We start from the raw sequence: 20,250 nt of genomic DNA on the forward strand, positions 1-20,250 counted from the left end.
CTTTCAAATCTTATCGAATTTAAAAACATGACGCGATTCGATATTATTATTACTGATTTGTTATGTCAATCAGTATTAAACATACTCGAAAAGCAATAAGTTGTTATCACCGTTCTATAATAAAAAATGAAACTCTGATAAATCTTGTCGATCCATTTGTTGCATACGTGATACTAGAATCATGCCGAAGATTCATCGATTTACTCATACATATACCTATATATTTATATGTTTGCAAACTGTTAATTTTATTTCGAAAAGTATATTTCAAAAAGAGAAGAAAAGTAATAATCATCTGAAAATGAGCTCAATGAGAAGTATGATTTATGAATATATTTGTTAAGTACATACATACGTTCATTTTTTGTACCTTGAATTATTCATAATAGGAACGCAAATCAAAACAAATTTGCAGCATTAAATGAAGTATCCGAAGTAAAAGAGATATTCCATCGACTATAATAAAGTTGTAGAGAAACAATAGTTACTCTGAAAGATCATTTCAAATGAATCATTGCCATTTAATGACCGCAGAAGGTTTGACTTTTTTCCTCGTAAGATTAAATTCATACATTAGCTACAGTATCCGTCAACGATTTTCGTACTATGCAATTCAGATGTAAATAATGAACTGACCTTATTCTTAGTAGATACTTTGTAATTTCGAGAAACGTTGAGTAACGATCATTTTATTCACCGTGAACGATCACTCTTTCTTGATGGTTGATATTTAACGAGAATAATTTGGAAAAAAAAAGAAAAAATACATAGAATAAAAGTAAAAAGATAAGAATACGCCGGGATTGCTTTTAGCCTAATAACGTACCGAATTTGACAATTAATCTGTTTTTGTTTAAATTTTCTTTTCTATTTGAAAATGAAATAAAAGAATGAAAGTATTATTTGTACAAGAGCGTGGCATTCAAAGGGTTCCAAGTGCGTAGCATTCAAGGAAGGAAGACATACTAAGTTATTTATAAATTTTGTTCGTAAGCAGAGAGAGAGAGAGAGAGAGAGAGAGAGGGAAGTAGAATGCATTACTCAGCCGAAGAAACCGACACAAAGTCAGGGTGGTTTAAACGCTTTCTCTGAAAGTAGCAAGTAAACCGTGATTATCCAACACAAACACTACATTAACTTCACTTACAATGCAAATACAGCAAAAAGACGGCAACACCATACGTTCTGCAAAACGCTATCGATTGATTGACCCGTACTTCGTCTTTGTACAATGTTCTCATGGTAACATGTTATTCACTAAGAATCGATACAAGCGAACAGCGACACATAATTACTTTCTTTTCATATTACTACATAATAGATGCGAGAATGTTAAATTAAGGTATTATTAAGGTAAAGTATTATCAATCTACAATTAAAATCGAAGAAATGAGAAGTAAAACAGGCTAATAAGAAATCAGCATATTTTTCAAATAATAATGCCTGAATTAAATGTTTCTTATTATCAAAACTTTACTTATTATTATTGTTGAATTATTTGAATTATTATGCCACGCCAGTTTTTAATAAATTAAATTTTTATTTTTTATTTTTAATGTGATTTTTATGAATAAAAATATACATTTTGTTGATGTTACACAATGGAATTTTTATGTGATTGCATTAAAAAATATAAAAGAAAAAAACCGAAGTAAAAAAACATGAATTTCGATTAAATGATTTTTCTTGTAAAGCGTATCTTTCTATTTTTTTTAAAAGGAATATTTTATTTTATCCTTCAAAAACACGATGAATGAGATAAAAAATTATGACCGAACAAAACAAACAAAAGTATGCCAATAAAAATTATACATATATGTATACGTATTACAAGATTGTATTCTACTTGATCTTTTCATATAAAACTACATAAATATCATAATGTTTTATATTAAAACTCACTATCATGTATTATATAAAACGTAAGCATATGATATGTGTTTTATAAATTAAAACTAAGTAAATTAATGTATCTGTGCAGGTTAAATAGATAAATTTAAATGTAATTTATGCACTCATATATTTTTTTTAAGCAATACTAGTTGCAAATTTATCCACTATTTTCAACGTGGAAAATATAAAGGTGAACATTATAATAACGTTGTGATTGTCGTTTACATGAACACAGCATCAATAACTGCATAATTTTCGAACTTTGTACTCTCGGCTACTGTCGATCGATTTTAATGAAAAATTATCATTTTCTTATATCAGTTCGCATACAATTCAAATCATTATAATATTATATTTCCTTGGCCTTTAGACCTACAAGCAATGTATAGATGTATTATCTGTTTTTGAATCTGACACATTACAACATGTTAATGCATTAATTACTACGTCAACCGTGAGATTTATCAAGAAAACTAGCCAATTAATCTATTAAAGTTGAATACAAGCAAGTAAAAAATGTTAAATAACTCAAATAATTGTAGATAATAATTTCAAATAAAAAGTTTACTACGCAATTGATTGACATTATTTCGATTTGGCTAGTAGATTTTTTCTACTCGAGCGTAAATTTTTTATTTATTTGAAATACTTCAAGTTGCCGAAGAACAAAACGTTTCTGTAGATATCATAGAGATAAAAAAAAAGTCGAACTGATAAAAACTAACGTTAATACGTATCCCTACTGTTCGTTATTTATTATGCGCGTATAATTCCTCTATAATAATATCGCTGATGTTATGAGTAACGGCTGTTCTGGCACTCATTATTTTCGTGTACTATAAAAGTATACCACACTTATCCCTCAGATCTTATCAATTTTACGAAATTATTACATGCACCACATAATATGATACAATTAGTGGTCATGAAATCAAATATTTCATGTAGTTCACTAATTACTTACGTAAAAAAAATCAACAACATTATTCAAAGCTTGCAATAAATATGAATAAAATAATTTCAAACATTTATACATTATGCTTACATTTTGAATATATTACGAGCGAATGAATAATTAATTTGCAAGGAAAATCTAAGTAAATAATAAAAAGAAAAATAGGAGATGTATTGTGATTAAATGTCTTTCGGATATCCTTTTACTTAATCTTAATCGAATCAAAGAATCCCTTTTTCTCATATTTTATCGCTCCCCAACAATATTCTGTTTCTTCATTGTAAAGAATCGATCTTTCCCTATAAGCCAAACGCTAAATAATACCTCTTTTGTCAACAATCTTCCATTTCGATCTTTTAGCAATACTTGAAATTTGTTAAACCTTACAAGTAATTAAGTTCTGTGCTTTGAAGGATTAAAAAAACGAAATACAATGAAACGTTACATTTAATTACAACAAGATTGTAAATAATCAAGCTTAAAATTTCAAAATTTATGAACAAAGTATCAGTTTAAAGAGAATATATAAAATAAGTGTAAGCGCATGTTTCTTATTCTTAAAAAAAGACAATTGTGAGTAATTGTATCGTTTTATTTAATCGTGTCGAGCTTTCGCCAAAATTACTTATCATTATATTATGTAAAATATGTAAACGGTTCATCACTATCTGCAGGTAAAAGTAAAACTCGATAATATATCCGTTGATCATTAAATATGAAATTAACTTGGGATGAACGTCAACTTTTTCATCTGCCGTTTTATACATTAACGTTTTATCAGTTAAAATTCATTCTAGTAAACTCCACAATGTTTACACCATCGTATTCGACAATTTAAGCAATACCTAGTAAATGATTTGTTGCTATTAAAAATGAATTCCGTTTATGCTTTGAACCATTAAATCTTGACGATGTTGTTCTATTGAGCTCGCGTTAAAAACTTCTCAATTATTCATGGGACTTTAAAAAATACAACTCGACCAAGCCGGTAATTACGTAGTACTTTAACGAGACATTTAAAACACAACTCTCGAAACTACAACTTTTCTCAATCTCGGATATGGCAGCTTTTCAATTATAAAGTAACGCCAATGATGAAACGTAACCAACTATAGCGTAAAAATCTATACCATAAAGTTTTGTAGTTTATGTTAATTAATCGTAACCAAATAGATAGAAACGAGACAGAGAGAAAGAAAGCGAGATATAGAAAGAAAAACGAAGAAACCAATACATATAGATATGTATAATACAACAGAGATAAGAAGGCCAAAAAAGAACAAGAAGAAATTCAAGAATAATAAAAAGATAAATTCTTCAGAAATTTTGTCGAATGAATACAAAAATTGAATTATTTAAGATATTCTGATTTTCAAGCTATTTAGATCAAAGGTTCGAAAGATCAACAAGTTCCAATATAAAGAAGGACGACCTACTTTTTCAAGCAAATAGAAAAAAAAAGAAAGAAAGAGAATCGAATCAAAAGAAAAAGTTCAAGAGAGAGTCATTGTCCTTGAGACCATGACATGAACGAATCAATTTAAAAGCGCGAATTTGAAATCCATGCGATAGGATCGATCTAAAGTATTGCTATAAAATTCTCGCTAATAAAAGAAAAATAAAAAGAAAGAGAGAGAGAAACATACTCTTTGATTATGCTTTTATTGGATTATATCCTCTATGTAGTTCTTATATTTCAACGTGAAAGTAACTAAGTATCATTACTCAACATTTCTCCTTATCATAAGTAAGCAATAAGTTTTTTCAAAAATATTCTTTTTTCTTTTAATTCATTTGTAATCTCCCCGAAGATATGTAAGATTACATTGAACATAGATTATGTTACAGTAATGCCTAGTACGATTTTCGCAACGCGGTGAGATAACAACAAAAATAAAAATAAACGAAAAAATATTTATATCAAAATAATATTAAAGTTAAAAGTATTAGCAATTGATTGTGATAATAGTACGTAAACTTATTAGCGAACAAAAAAATAGTGAGGACATTAGCATAAATTGACATCATCAATTAATTATAAAAATGATTTTCTTTGTTATAAATATGCTAATGTTTCAATATTATAATGAAGTAGTCTTGATAATAAAAAATTTTTATAAATGAAATATGCATATTATGCATAATAATGCAAATTATTTAAATAAGACGCATCTTAATACTTTGAATATATGAAAATGTATAAATAAATTTTCTCGTAAAAAGAATTAAAAGTTTTATTGCGAACAAGACAAATAAGGAAACGCATAGATAATTACAGAAAAAAAAAGAAAAAGAAGAAGAAGAAGAAGAATACTTTAGCTAATACATTTTACATACAATACAATTTTCTTAACCTTCAGTGAGTTTCAAATGTCTTTTTTAAGAATGTAAGATTTATGTAACACGTGAACTTCATTCTCGTAGTATTAGGCGCGCGCATCCAATGAATTGCACACGCAACAACCAAAGACGCCAACAAAATATTTAAAAATGATTGAACTTGTGTTAGAAAATAACTAACACGTCGTATTTAATATATTCCTATTCACGTTACTTCGATTATTTATATTGACTTGTTCACACGACTGACTTTATATTCAAAATGAAACGTTGTATATACTTTCACGCGATTCATAAATCCACTTGGTATAATTCCATTATTTCATTAGAAAACTCGACACAAAAAAAAAACTACTACGACTTGATAATGGTCACGTACAAGGTTTCACGATTAAAAATAAATGAAATAAAAATCCTCGATACGTGATACGAACGAATACGACGATGTACAACGGATATGAATAAATGATTAATTTATTTACCTGCAACAATAATTAGTAATATGCAATAATAATTAGTAATTAAACTTACCATAATTTTGCGTAGCAATATACGTAGTGCGAGTAGGAAAATTGGGTATAACTAAAATATCCTCCTATAACTAATTTTATAAATCGGAAGAATATAAAAGAAGAGTAAAAAAAGGAAAGTAAATATATTTACATATGTATGTGAGTAGGAGAGAGAGAGAGAGAGAGAGAAAGAAAAGGAAATAGACAGCAACTACTTTATACGCACATTCGACATCTTCAGTTCTTTCGCTATTGTAACAGGGAAATATAAGGAATGGAATGTTTCTCGACGTCGCCGCGCTCGTTTTAAGGGGGGAAATAGGTGTAGAGGCTTCAAAAAATTCAATTCTTTTTTTTATAAATCGCTTGTAAGACTATTAAAAAATATATTCATAAACTTTCAAGTCAAAAATCCAAATCATTCAAAAATTATAAGCAATTAAGTATGCGTCCGTCGTTTAAGTGTCGGTATGCGTGGCATGTAATACGGAGCGGTGGAGTTTTTTTCAAACGAGTTTTTCTCGAAGTGATTTTTTTCGGATTTATGTACACTCTAGCTTAAAAAGTTTTCTACCGATCATTTTGAAATTTGGTATATAACTTCTTCATATAAACACGCTCTATTTGAACTAAAATCTAAACAATATCTTTGTTTAAAGTATTTTTTTATTGTAAAAAAAGGTACGAAAAAATAGCAAAAAATCATGTTTTATGTTCACACCCATCTAAAAATTCTAATATTCAATTTTTTTGAGGGAAGTGTAGTTCACATGGAAGAGACACATATAAAAAGAAGGAAATTCTCTGTGTAATTAAGTTCTAATAAAAATTGCGGCTTCCAGAATATACACAAACTGCTCAGTCAAGTGAAGACCTGCAATGCGCGGCAGCTGATATCTCTATTACTTTTCGAGGAAAATCTTAGAAAATTTCGGAATATATTCTCAAATATATGTGTAAAATAACCTAACAATATTAATAAATTATATAAATTCCTTATGTATTAAAAAAACCCATGAAAATCACAATGAAAACATCGTTTTACACCTATTTCTTCTCTTAACACTTTGAGCGCTAACGTAGAAAATTTCCATTATGGAAGGACACGTATTATTTTAATTGTGATCGTTCGTGCTATTCTTAAAAATATATACATCTATTACAGCTATCGACGGCGCTGATTTCTATTATCGACAAAGACTGGCAATGTATTGACGTGCCTGAGGAAAAAGCAGAATAACGCGGACTCCTGATTCGCTAATTTGAAAAAGCGGCTTTGCGTACGCTGAAATCCTAATTGTTAATTGATATATCAAGAAAAAACTTCACTTCACCGATAGTCATCTTTGAGTTTGCGTTGTTACTTAGAAACAGTAATTATCTCTCTCATATATTTAGACTTATATAAGACAGTTTTAGCGATCAGTTAGTTTGTTGAAACTTGTGCAATTAGTGTTAATTCAATTATTAATGTCGTTTACGTTTGTATAATCATTAATTCGTATCGTTTATTAATATTTCGACTAAGTAGGTTGCTTATAATAATAATTCGTATAGTTTATAGCATTTCGATTAATCACGTCGTTTATATTTGACAAGAATAGTAATAAACTTATAGTCAATTAATATTAATAAAACCAGTATTGAACTTATCGATCCATAAAGACAACGATTTTTTACATTATTTAAATGAAAGAAATTATCTATATTGTTAATTGGCGGCAACTCAAAAGGAGCAACGCTATAGTTCAGCCAAGAACGGATTTAAGATGTATGCGAGACAAAACGCGCGACGAACATGAAATACGAACGAAAGAGAGGGAAGACGGAAATACGTTAAGGCGGAAGCCTAAGAATTCGTCAAAACATTCTAAAACTTTGACTAGAAATAAACTATAAAAGAACTTTGCTTGTTTTGCTGGAAAAAATAAAAAGCAATTAAATTAAATAACAACGGACAGACAAGGGAACGTTCGTCGGGGTCACAAACCAGATTTTATTCCCGATGTAAACCAAATGTTCTGCTATAACTGTGGGGAAACACAACACACGACACGTTTTTGTATTGTCACACGACAGGTCTTATGCTGCGCTTGCCGACAGATAGATCATACGAATCAAGACTGTCTTTTGCGATTAGAAATCGACGAGAGACCGCAATAATCAAACCTCAGTTTGCTGCTAGTAAGGGCCCAAAAGTAATTCGCTTCACGCAAACACGTTTCACGTAAGAGACACTCCATGTTAAAAAATAGATAAAACACTGATAAAAAATGAGAGAGTGTGTGTGAGAAACAGATAGACAGATAAACAGATAGATAGATAGATAGATAGATAGATATATATATAGAAAGAGAGACAGACAGACAGATAGACATGAACAGGCAGGCAAATAGGGAAACAAAATGAGAAAAAACAAAATTTGATAAGCCAATTATAGTACGCGAGAAAAATTGATTTATCGATTACGATAAATAATATTATACAAATGTAAGAGTAAGGAAAATGAAGAGTAGGAAGGAAGAAGGCACAAATACGAGAATAGAATATTTGTGGGTCAAATGTAAGCGAGAAAGAAGATATGAAAGAGCAAATACTAACAAAACGATACACGTCTTCGCACGGTTCGTAACTTACTGGTAAGAATCAGTGGTAGCAGTGGCACGTCGACGAAGTGCATGACGAGCGAGTGAGGATCGAGTAACAGTAGTGGGGGAGCCTTCTACGGGTGGTGGGAACTCAATGAACAAAGGAGAAGGGGAACGTAGCATAGCGTGCGCGTCAGCAACGTTGCTAGTGTCACCGCCGGAGGTGTTCGCCGGAGGTGGTCTGTTTCTTTGATATTATGAGAGATTTTTTTATTTTATACATAGATAGATGTTTATTCAAAAAAGTCATTATGCATAATGATAATCTCAGTATACGTTGCATTGTAAGATTAATTATTAAAGAATACACTAATCATTTGTATTTAGATAGAAGATCTAATGAACATGTTACAAGTGTGAAACTATTAATTCATAAAATAACTAGTTGTTATATGAAATAATTATACCGAGTAATTGAAGTATGAAATATTGCAGAATTATTTATTTTAAACAAGGTAATATGTATATAAATTCATGAGAGATAAGTTATAATATCAAATTGACATATTTGCTCCGAAGATTTAATCCAATAAAACAGCACGAATAATAAAACATTTTTTTTCAAAGTGCAGGAAATGGTATAAACGGATAACTACGAACATTGTTGTAGAAAGAAAAACAGACTTTAAGGACAGATCAAATTTCAATTGCATACTTCAATCACCAGTTTCTCGTGAATTCATATACAATATTACTAAAATTTATTTTATAAAATACATATTGTTAGTTAAAATGTATAGTAAAATTCTTTATAACTATGTGCTTCTCCTAAAACGCGTAGTTATTTCAAGTAATATCCAATTATTTCATGAATTAACTGAATTATACACTTTAATGGAACATATACATATTTTAAGAAAATTGATTACGTGTTTCAAGTCTCATTTGAACTCAAGGTCTTACATTCATTCCTTAGAATTGACATATTTTAGTGGGTGACAATCTATTTACCAGGATAATAACAATATACTTTATTTTCTAATTCTGAGACGTAAGAGTAGCTTTCGAATTAATATAAGTCTAAATAAGACATCCATTCTACAAACATTAGTCATTCAGAATAATATCCGACAGAGATCTATTAAGAACTAAGACTAGAGAGTCAGTGCCCGCCTTAACATTCTAGTCATCTAGATAAAGTTTGAAAATCACCAGTCATTATCTCATCTTGGAACATATTTATAGGCCGAGAAACCATGAGACTTAAGCATTGACTTGTTAGAAAAACAGACAAATAGAGTTTAAGTATTCGTTTTTGATGTCTGTATATATATATCTTGTTTTCTATAAAATAATATTTAAATAAAATGTGTTATATAAATAATATCAATGAAACAAAGATCGTCATCGAGTTTCATCTACAATAGTTTGAATAATTTTTTGGGTAGCTATAGATATTATCAAAATACTTAATAATTCGTTCCAGTTGAATACTTGAATGCTAAGAAATCTTTCGATCGGAACAGAAATGACTTGGTATTCAAAGTGAAAGAACCCCATCGTAATCTGCAAAAGCTTTATGTCATGAATTCAAATGATCGAACAGGTTTTGAGGTTCTAAAGGTTCCTTTAATTGGTTCTCTCGATAAGGGAGATTTTATATTAATTTGTGGGTGGAGCTTTCTGTAACTGCTTCTACAATGTGATCCAATAAATCAAAAAATTTACGCCGAATTCCAGTATCGTGTAAATAATATCATATTTTTACTTCTAAAAAATGCTTATTTAGATATATATAGATATAGATATGTAAATATCTGTAAACATACTTAATAGTACAAATTATAAATTGAAAAGAATTTAATGGTCAGTCTATTAATTTACTTCAAATCTACGAGACAGTAATACAATGTAATTGTTTGATACACAACAAATAGTACGATTGTTACAAAGTAGTAAACATAAAAACAGGTAATAGCAATATATTTGATACCAATTAGACGATTAATTTCACTTAAACTTGTTCTTATTATTGTATAAATTGAAATGTATTCATATACGTGTCATTTATATGATTGAATTCTTGAATAATTTAAGTTCTTATCATATTCAAAGATAATCGTTCTCAAGATGTTTTTTAAACTATTTTGACGTCAATAGTTAAACGTTTTCGAAGAACTTTTCTATAATGTACCGAGTTGTTGTGTTCTGTGTCGCGACAAATGCGTAACGTAGACACATTTGTCGCGACATGTCGTTTTATGATCGTACGTGAGAATGCGAACGAAAGGATGATTGGTACGTTAAAGTTAGTCTTAACGTTGAAAGATACGTTAAGAGAAACATAGAACGGAGTATAGATAAAGGGAAGAAATATTCTACATTCGTACTTGTACGAAGAAATATATACTATTCGTACGTGCTTGCGTATGCGAAAACTACCTGAGGGCTCATGAAGCGCGTTTAATCCGCTTTAGCATTTTTCATTGTTCCAAATAAAATCTGTCAATATCGTCATTTGAAAACAACTACATATAAGAATTCTTAATATTCCAACAATAAATAACAATTCTTATATTCGAAATTATTGAAACGATAATAATTTAAGAACAAATATTGTAGATTCCTTCATTCATTATTACAATTTTATTCAAAATTTGATTCTGAATACTGCTTTCAAATATTATTACTATTATCATTATAAGATATTACAATATTTACATAATATCTATATCTAGGTCATGTTTGAATACTAATCCTTATCACTACAGTCAAGCAACGTGAGCAATGGTTAGAAAAATAGATGAATGACCCGTTCAGAAAAACACAAATCGTGTACTATTAACTCCAGAAAAGCGATAAAAAGACGCGAAGACAATTAACTTGGAGCCCGTAAAAGAGAAAGTAAAAAAAGACATAATTATAATTATATCCTATGTTAAACTTAACTAATTGATTGTGAATAAATCTATGCATGTTTATCAGATATCGACTCTTTTCATAAATTGCTAAGTTTCCCTGACACATCAAGAAAATAGCGGAGTTTCATAAGGGAGCATCGCAAAGTTGGGTTGGTTCGTCAAGAAAAGAGTAAAATCGTAAATGGTCATAAAAGTGAATTTGCGAGATAGAGGCTCATATATAATATTGATACTTCTTTTGGAAGTTACTTTGCTTGTAGATCAATGCGCAGGTTGAAGAGGTTCTTACTATCTTTTTCTTTCTCTTTCTCCTTTCCTTTTACTTTTTCTACTTTCTCTGTTTAATTTCTGTAGTCAACAACAAAATTGACTTCATTTGTAGATGCCAACGAAAAAAATATTATAGAGAGATAATATATTAGTCAAAAACATTAAGTCATCGCATGATATTGGTTTAAGAGGTACGGATTATTACAAACAATCAATAAACACTTTCAACACTAGTATTAAAAACTCCTAAAATCTTACCTTTCTAACGGAACATTCTACGTAAAAATAAAAGACACTCATTCGAACATCAAACTAATCAAAGCTGGAGTTCTGCAGAGAAGTATCCTCGGACCAATTCTCTAGACTTTCTATACGGCAGACATACCGTATAATACAATTATAAACGCAAACTGCACAGTCTTAACATTTGCAGATGACACGGCAATGCTTAGCATAAACGAGGATCCACAACAAACAATTCAATCTTTACAAAAACGAATCAACTCTCTTGAAGAATGGTTACGTAATAGGAAAATCAAGGTAAACTCTACCAAGTGTAATATATATATTAATAATTCTCTGTTTAATCCGATAAAACAAAAATAAGCAAATTCCAGTTATCTGTTAATAACCTACGTTTTGGAGTGTCACATATTTTTAAACATAAATAATGGGCAGCGTGATGTGATAATCCCAAGCCAGCCATTATTATTACCATCGTTGGTATTACTTCATATCACATTTTGATCTAAATATCAATAATTTTCTGTTTAATCCGATAAAACAAAAATAAGCAAATTCCTATATATATATATATACATAATACACAGAAATTCCGCAAGTAACGGCGGTCAAGAGTATTTGAGAGTACATCTAGATTCCAAACTAACATGGAAAAAGCATATAAATGCCAAAATTGAACAAATTCATCTAAAAAAGTGACAAATAGCTTGGCTAACTGGTAAAAAATCTAAACTTAGCATAGAGAACAAACTAATAATCTACAAAATAATAATAAAACCAATCTGGACCTATGGATTACCGCTATGGGTAAAAGTCACATTGCCAAGCTCGAGACTCAACAATCCATAACCATACGCACAATCGTGAATGCTCCATGGTACGTCCCTAACGAAGAAATAAGGAAGGACTTAAATATTCCCACGATAGAAGAAGAAATAACCAAGACAACCTGCAGATACAAAAGAAGAATTGATACGCACATAAACCCGCTAACCAACGATAACTACAACCAATATATCCCTAGAAGGCTCAAAAGAATCCACCCAAGAGACCTAGTAAAAAATTGAACCTAACCGAAATAAATGACAATAGCGACGCTATTTCATTGGAGAAACCGTCCACGTGCTATCTTTTTTCACTTATATAACAATTTACCAAATGTCTACGGACAAATTATAAAGATGTACGGAGTTAATAAAAAAAAAAAAATAAATAACAATGATAGAATAACATCGGTCGTAAACAATGATATAATTGCAAAATATTATTTCAAAAAAGAAGATCGTAAAATATAAAAAATGTTGTTTTTGATTAATTGTACGATTAGTTGTACGTTAATTCGATAATGAAAATTACATCAAATGACGAAAATCGAAGTTGGTTGTAATTCAGAGATATTCAGAGAAAAATAAAGAGGTTCAACCGATCGTAAATTTAATACATCTGTTCCACAACATATAAAACATTTATTGTCCACATTGAACACACATTTTATTGATTCTTCGTATAATAAAACGTGTTTTTTAATGCTCGTTTCGTTTGAATAAACTTGCTCTTGAAAGTAATCAAGTTAAATACCCCATATATATTCGTTTTCTCATACATTAAGTTCATCTATGTTTAATAAAGAAAAAAATTCACGTAAGTTGAACAATTCGGCGAGTCGATTTAATATGAACTTATGTATTATATCTTGATCGAAAACTCAATTACTCAAAATAAAACAAAACTATTCGTATCCGGTTCACTCATATTCTGGTTTTCCTTGATTCTTTGTAAAAATCCGTGTTGCTGTGAAATCAAAAACAACAAACAAATCATTTATATCCAACGTATTACTTCGACTAATATTAATGTTAATTTTCTTAAATTAAACTTGAAAGTTTCTATATATTTAAATAGAAACTATCTTGTAGAATTTAAATTGCTTCTCGACATGTACATAGATACAAGAAAATCTGCTTAAGAATTACGAGAACCGGGCCGATCCGTTCGATAATTCTATCATAACGATAAATACATGATATATTAAGTGAGATTATTCAGAATAAAGGATTCAACCAATGTGAAAGCCCTTTGATGAGAAGTTCTGTTTACGAATTTTGTTGTGAAAACGATGATAAAAGCAACAATTTTACTCTACTCGGCAGAAAAATAATGACTTAATACTGTTTTGATAGATGGCTCTAAGTTTGTATATCTCAATCTTCTTCGCGTTTCATTTTGTGGACGGTTTTAACGATAAGCATTAAATGATTCAAGTTCTTCAGTAGGATCACAATAGACGATTCAATATTGACTTTAGTAAATTGAGATAAATCGATAAATTATACATAGATCAAATTTTCATGAAACAAATCATGATAATATTTAATAATATTTTCGAAATAGATAACAAAAAATTATAGTTAATAATTTTTTCATCTTTTTATCACAATCAATCGCGCAATTCCTTGTAAATCTTGAATCACATTAAAAATTCTTTTCTTTTTTCTCTTGATTTACTTGAAGGAAAAATCGAGAATTTGAATGTATCGCTTGAATCGCTATTAATTATGCACGCATGTTCTCTGATGGACGTCGACTTTTAAAAACTTGCTCGAATATTTAAAGCCATGGCATAAAGATCAGAAAAAGAAAGAAAGAAAGAAAGAAGAGAGGGAAAAAAGATGAAAAAATTTAAGAAAGTTAATCAACATGTCCATTATAAAATTGATTACTCACGAGTAAATTTGTGAACTCTTTTCAGTCATTGACCTAAACAAAATAACTACTTGTATTATTTCACATTTTTCACTTGTGCAAAGTAACATTTTTTATTATATTTCCAATTTATACTCACAAGTATAAAATTTACTGATGCAATCAAGTAGAAAAAAAAAATAATAAATACTTTATGTAATTATCGAACTGTTTCTACCACTTGAATCTAAAATTAATTAAATGTCAGAGATAGAGAGAAATAGAGAAAGAGAGAAAGATAGAGGGGAAAAGTGGGAGTGGTAAGAAGCAGAATTCAAGTTCAATAAGTCAAGTGAATCATGGCAGTAATCGTGGCGGTTTTATCGAGACGAGTAAAATGTATTTTTTGGTCAATGTTTACTGAATGGCCTTATAGCTGACTCCTACCTAAAGAAGTTAGCACAGTCTCAGAAAAATTTTGTCGTAGAATGTACCGGCAGAAATAGCGAGTTGGTGGCTGATCGGATCGTATCTGATCGCGTCCCACTGAGGCTCGTAGCTTATACCACACGTATATTCATTTTACCGATGCGTTTAATATGTGCATTCTAACACAATGTAACTTAAAGAGTAGCAAAACCAGCTTCATATACTATACGGTAGCCTGGTAAAAGATATATTTAGATACTTTGCACAATTTCTAACAATCTTCAAGATTATCTACGCAGACAAGAATTAGTTTTCTCTAATATTCATTTAATTATTTCATACAACATATATGCAATCGATACTAATAATAATTAAACTTTCGATTTTGCTTATTAAATATATTGATAATAAATTATCAATGACCATTTTATAGAATACATTGCTATATTATATATATAATAATTACGTTTTAATAATCTACATAGTTTTATCTCGGTTTGACATATGTATTGAATCAAAATGATAATTTACATAATTACCATCAGCTAATGTTATTGATATTAATATACTGATCTGATGTGAATCAATCTATAAATTGCGTCTTACTTATAGGTGAAACAATGATTTGTTCAAAGAGATCTTTTTATATTTTTTTGCTTATTAAAGTCAAATAATAACATTTCTGATAGAATATATTTTCTTAGAGATTAATCAATGTCCAATAAGGGAGATATTGTTTAACACATTGAACACAGTGCAGCGCTCACATTGCTTATCTTATAAAGAAACGGATACTAACTTTTAAATTAATTTTTACATAGTGATTGTTGATCTGATTTTGCACAGAATATTATCTATGTTTTATTAGAAGTTAGACAAACGCAGAAAAAAATAAACAATGACAAATAGAATATATCAACATTTAAAACATACTAACATATTGTAAAAAAAGTATCCTGCAATAACGTAGAATTGCCATTGAATGTGTTAACATCAAATAGAATTTTAAAAATCAAAAAATACTCAATACTTCTGCTTTGTTGTTAATATTCAGCATTGTTTTATACATCATCATTAAAACAAACTTCAATATTTTTCCTTTTTCTTTCCTAATTTTTTCTCACTAATCGAAGAAAATTGATGAAACGGTTAAGGAAGGGTAAAAAATACTTAATGCACTATCCCCAGCGGGTTTGCGTGTAAGGGTCCATATGAAATTATTGGAAGAAGAGGAAGCTAACAAATTACTTGGCTGATCGGTTCGTGGAAATACACGATCTTGAGCTATGTAGTGTGAAAGAACAATTGGTGAATTCTTGTACACTATCTTTGTAAATAGTTAATTTTATAGAATGGATAATTATATTTTAAGTGCAAATTAAATATGCATTTCACAAAAGTGTATAATTCCGCTAAATAAATTACTTTGTATTAAATATCCTTTACGATAGGGATATTCAAAAATAACCAAAAATCTTTACAATTAAATACTTCACGTTATTTGTGAAAAATACCGAATACTTATTACTTAAAATCATTGCTGAAGTATTTAAAAATGGTAAATATGCAGAAATATAAAATATATCCTTGTCAAACGTTATTTTAGCATTTTACGATACTTATAATGTGCCAACTATAACGTTTTACAGGACAGGTAATTATTCTGGGGCACATACAGCACAAATATTATACATAGAAACAATTTCGCGTCGAGACTCTCTTATTATCATCTTTAAAACGAAAATGCAACGTCAAAACGTTGGTTGGGTTTAAAAGAAAGTAAAGAAGAATACCTTAAATGTATTTTAGCCAGGATGCGTGTTTCACACATGAGAAAACGATGACGCACCATGATCGGTTCAGACGTCACTTATCCGAGTTTCTTGGAGCCGTTGGATAGCCAACACACGTCCGCCTCCTTGGTATGGGACCACGAAGCCACACTTTTGCGATTTCGTGATTGCAAATGTGGAAAGAGAGAAAAAGAAAGAGAAAGAGAGAGAGAGAGAGAGAGTGGTCAACTGCAAATTGCTTTGCGCACTGAAACAAAAGCAAAATACTGTTACCAAGTCAATACTTTATAACTTCATGTGCTTCTCCATGGAGAACAAACGCTGGACAAGGATTTTCATATGCATCGATACAACATCTTAGGTTACCAATTGTTTCTCTTTCTCTCTGTCTGTCTCTGTCTTTCTTTTTTCATCTTTCAAGAACACGAAAGAGGTGGGAGAGAGAGAGAGACAGATAAAGCAATCATTTTTTTCTCTCTTACTTTCACGTATACATCTAACCGGTCACCAACTCTCTTCCTTCTTTCTCTTCCCTCTTCTTTCTTTCACTCTTTTTATTTTCTTTTTTTTCTTTCCTTCTCTCCATAGGCAGCCCACCATTTCAATCGTTCCATCGACCGATACACATCAAGTTTTCTTAGTCCTCACAAAACTCGGTCAGTTTCTGACGTATGCAAAGAAGCGCACACGCATTTTTTTTTATACAAACATACATGTACGTTCGAAAAGATGCATTTTATAAATTTGAAGAAAATTTCTTTGTTTTTCCGAATATGATCATTGTTAGATGCTCGAAGGAAGAAGAAGTATGAAAAGTTGGTTATCTAGGTATCTAATCGAAATTAAATAATGAAGAGAAAAGAAATGAGAAAAACAAAGTCTGTAGAGACGTATTTTACTGTATGTCAACTTTATGCAGAAAATAATCAATGACATTACGACAGGGCAACTTGTCAAGCTCCATAGAAAGATTTTAATAAAACAAATACGCAGTAGCACAGGGCAGAGATTTTGTGTGCAGGACCGGCCCAACAAAAGAAAAAAGTAGTGAATATTTTTCGGTCGAGTAAGATTGAAAAAAAAAAGAAATATACTCGATCCAACCCTTTTAAGGTGGACCATGTCTTCTTGAGATCGACCTTTTTTAAGTAGGTACGCGGTGTGTGTTGTGAAAACAGGCTTGGGCAACTTATCGGGTTTTTCGTAATAAGAATTTGAACGAAATCAATAGAAATTATATTGATTTATCTTAATCATTATGCTGTATCGTTTATAATTCGAATAAATTCTCTTTTACATTTGTTAAATTGACTTATTTTCTCTGACGCATAATAGTATTACGATCATTTATTCATTGTTTCTCTTTAGTTACAGACAATGATTCCTATAATAGTTTTATAATTTGTAAAATTGTTGCAACATATTTTCTCTTCAGTATAACTTGATTTTTAAATTGGTAAGCATTTGTTAACAAAGTTTCAAAATTTATCCCTGCTATACTAGATCTCTTAAACACTATTATATTCTAAAATAAACCGTTAGTAAAATAAATCATTCTATTCATAATTAAAATCTGATTTAATTATACACGTATGTAAATATGCGAAAAAGATAGAAAGTTTGATATTGGAAAATTTTGAAAAAATGGAACCTACTCGCAGAATGATTTTGTTGCTTGCATTGCCTTCGGAAGAAAAACATATTTATAGCATATACTTTATCTTTTTCAAAGGAAAGTATAAAAATGCATAATCATGGACATAATAAATGGTTACGCCAATGGAACCAACTCGCAGAATGATTCTGGTGCGCGTATTCTCGTGGAAGTTTCTCGGCACAGCACGGTGTGGCAAGGCTTCTCGAGAACATTTTTACGTTCGCATAATTTCGTCTTCTGACGTTGCACCGACACTGGATCTCGCGCGTCGTACATCTCTCTGAGCTCATACAAAGTAAAGACTCCTCTTCCTCGATCATCCATCTTTCCCGAGGCCAAATTTGCCATGGGCGTAGGATGCTTCTCTATTTCCCTTATTGACTATAATATAGTAATGAAAACGATATGAACGATACTAATTGAATCACGCATTTGCTTGAACAATTCATTTTGTTGAATATATGACTTTGTAATTTCCTACTCGTTGCTTTTAATCTCAGCACAACATAAATATATGCTATAAATTATGTAATATAATATGCAACATATACTGAGTGTTCAGAAAAAACCATTCAATATTTATACAGTGCATAGAACACAATACTGAGATAAAAAGTCTTAATAAACATAGGTTGAAAGACTCCGTTTATGACATATCTGACAAGTGTATATGGAAATGAAAGGACATGTAAAAATATAAACGTTATTAAAAACATTATAAAGTTATTAGTTTTTATGAATGAAATAGAGAATCAAAATATGAACACGTGAGTGATTTAAAATTATAAAATGGTATGATATTAGAATGGGAATTCAAAATAGGGATAAATTGTACTGTATCATAATTTTAAAGTATTCTGTTGTTTTTTTAAATTAAATATCATGCAAAATAAAATTCTTTAAATACTCGATAAATCTTTAGAAACAATTATTTAAGTTGATTGATGAAAAGAAATAAATCTCTTCTATTCGCAATACGTACTACAAATTATTGCAGAGCAAAAAAATAATACAATAAATTAATATAAAATGACTGAAAAGCCATTCTCAAAAAATTCGAAAATGCTGTTAAATCTTAGAAAATAACTCATGTCAGTAGCCTTTAGTTGCTCTCTTGAGCCATAGTTAAATGGGGGCCTCTTTTTTGCTTCGTGATCTTCTGTATTCGGACATTTTCTACGTATGAGCATGAAAAGAGTCTCCGATTAAAAACGTCATTCGTTCAAAAAAGTACTCTCAGAATTTGGCATATTACAACAGTTAATAATATAGAATTAGAATTGTTTCTGATTCTAAATTATAAAAGGAAATCAACCTAAGACAACCCTTACAAAGCTGAAAAGAAAAATTTTATAATTAAATAAGCAATAAGGAAATAAAAAAGAATCAAAGAAAAAATATTCTCCTCGTCGAGGATTTGATTCAACGACATCAGGGACACGAGATCCACTACCCTTTACGCTACCGAAGCAAAAAACCATTGAATATAGGAACTTTTATAAAATTTCTGCTCCCGTTTTTTCGAAAATAGTAAGCCACAATCAATTTTTAAAGGGTGCAATGTATATTCCTCGTGTACCACTACGAGTGTGTAAAGTTTGAAAAAAATTAGAAGTTGCACATGATTGTGGTATTTTGCCTTGTAAAACAAAATCGCGATTATGCAAAGTGCTAATCTTATAATACTTAAAACTAAAAATATCAAATTCATCAAAGATCTTTGCTTCTATCTCATTCGAGATTTAATCGAAACAGAAATGAATGTTTTAAATGGTTGCAACTCCTATTGAATCTCTCTCTCTCTCTCTCTCTCATGATACATAATAAAAATTACAGAATAGTCACAGAATAAATTTAAATACCAAGCATGATAGAATAAAAAGATATAATTTTGTGGCAATTCTGTATGAATCTTGTAGTAAAACTTCCACTCCTTAGTGGAAGCTTATCACGTACCTTTCCCGAGA

The 20,250-nt window shown here is 30.0% G+C and overlaps 1 protein-coding gene across 11 annotated transcripts in view; it reads right to left on the reverse strand.

Annotated features, from left to right (window-relative positions):
* Window positions 1–8,402, reverse strand: part of LOC122523701 — a 30,005-nt gene extending 21,603 nt beyond the window's left edge. For 2 of the 11 annotated variants that reach the window (XM_043645621.1, XM_043645619.1), the window contains exons 1-2: window positions 8,302–8,382; window positions 5,720–5,789 (exon numbers count right to left, since the gene is read on the reverse strand). The gene's annotated coding sequence lies outside the window, so the exon portion shown is untranslated. Of the gene's footprint in view, window positions 1–636; window positions 1,423–5,719; window positions 5,790–7,869; window positions 8,262–8,301 lie in introns of those variants that run through there. The other 9 variants (XM_043645620.1, XM_043645628.1, XM_043645622.1 and 6 more) reach the window with 9 other exon arrangements.
* Window positions 8,403–20,250: the final 11,848 nt, after the last annotated feature.

The sequence above is a fragment of the Polistes fuscatus genome, unplaced genomic scaffold (assembly GCF_010416935.1).
Source record: "Polistes fuscatus isolate 324 unplaced genomic scaffold, CU_Pfus_HIC Scaffold6, whole genome shotgun sequence".
NCBI classification, from domain to species: domain Eukaryota; kingdom Metazoa; phylum Arthropoda; class Insecta; order Hymenoptera; family Vespidae; genus Polistes; species Polistes fuscatus.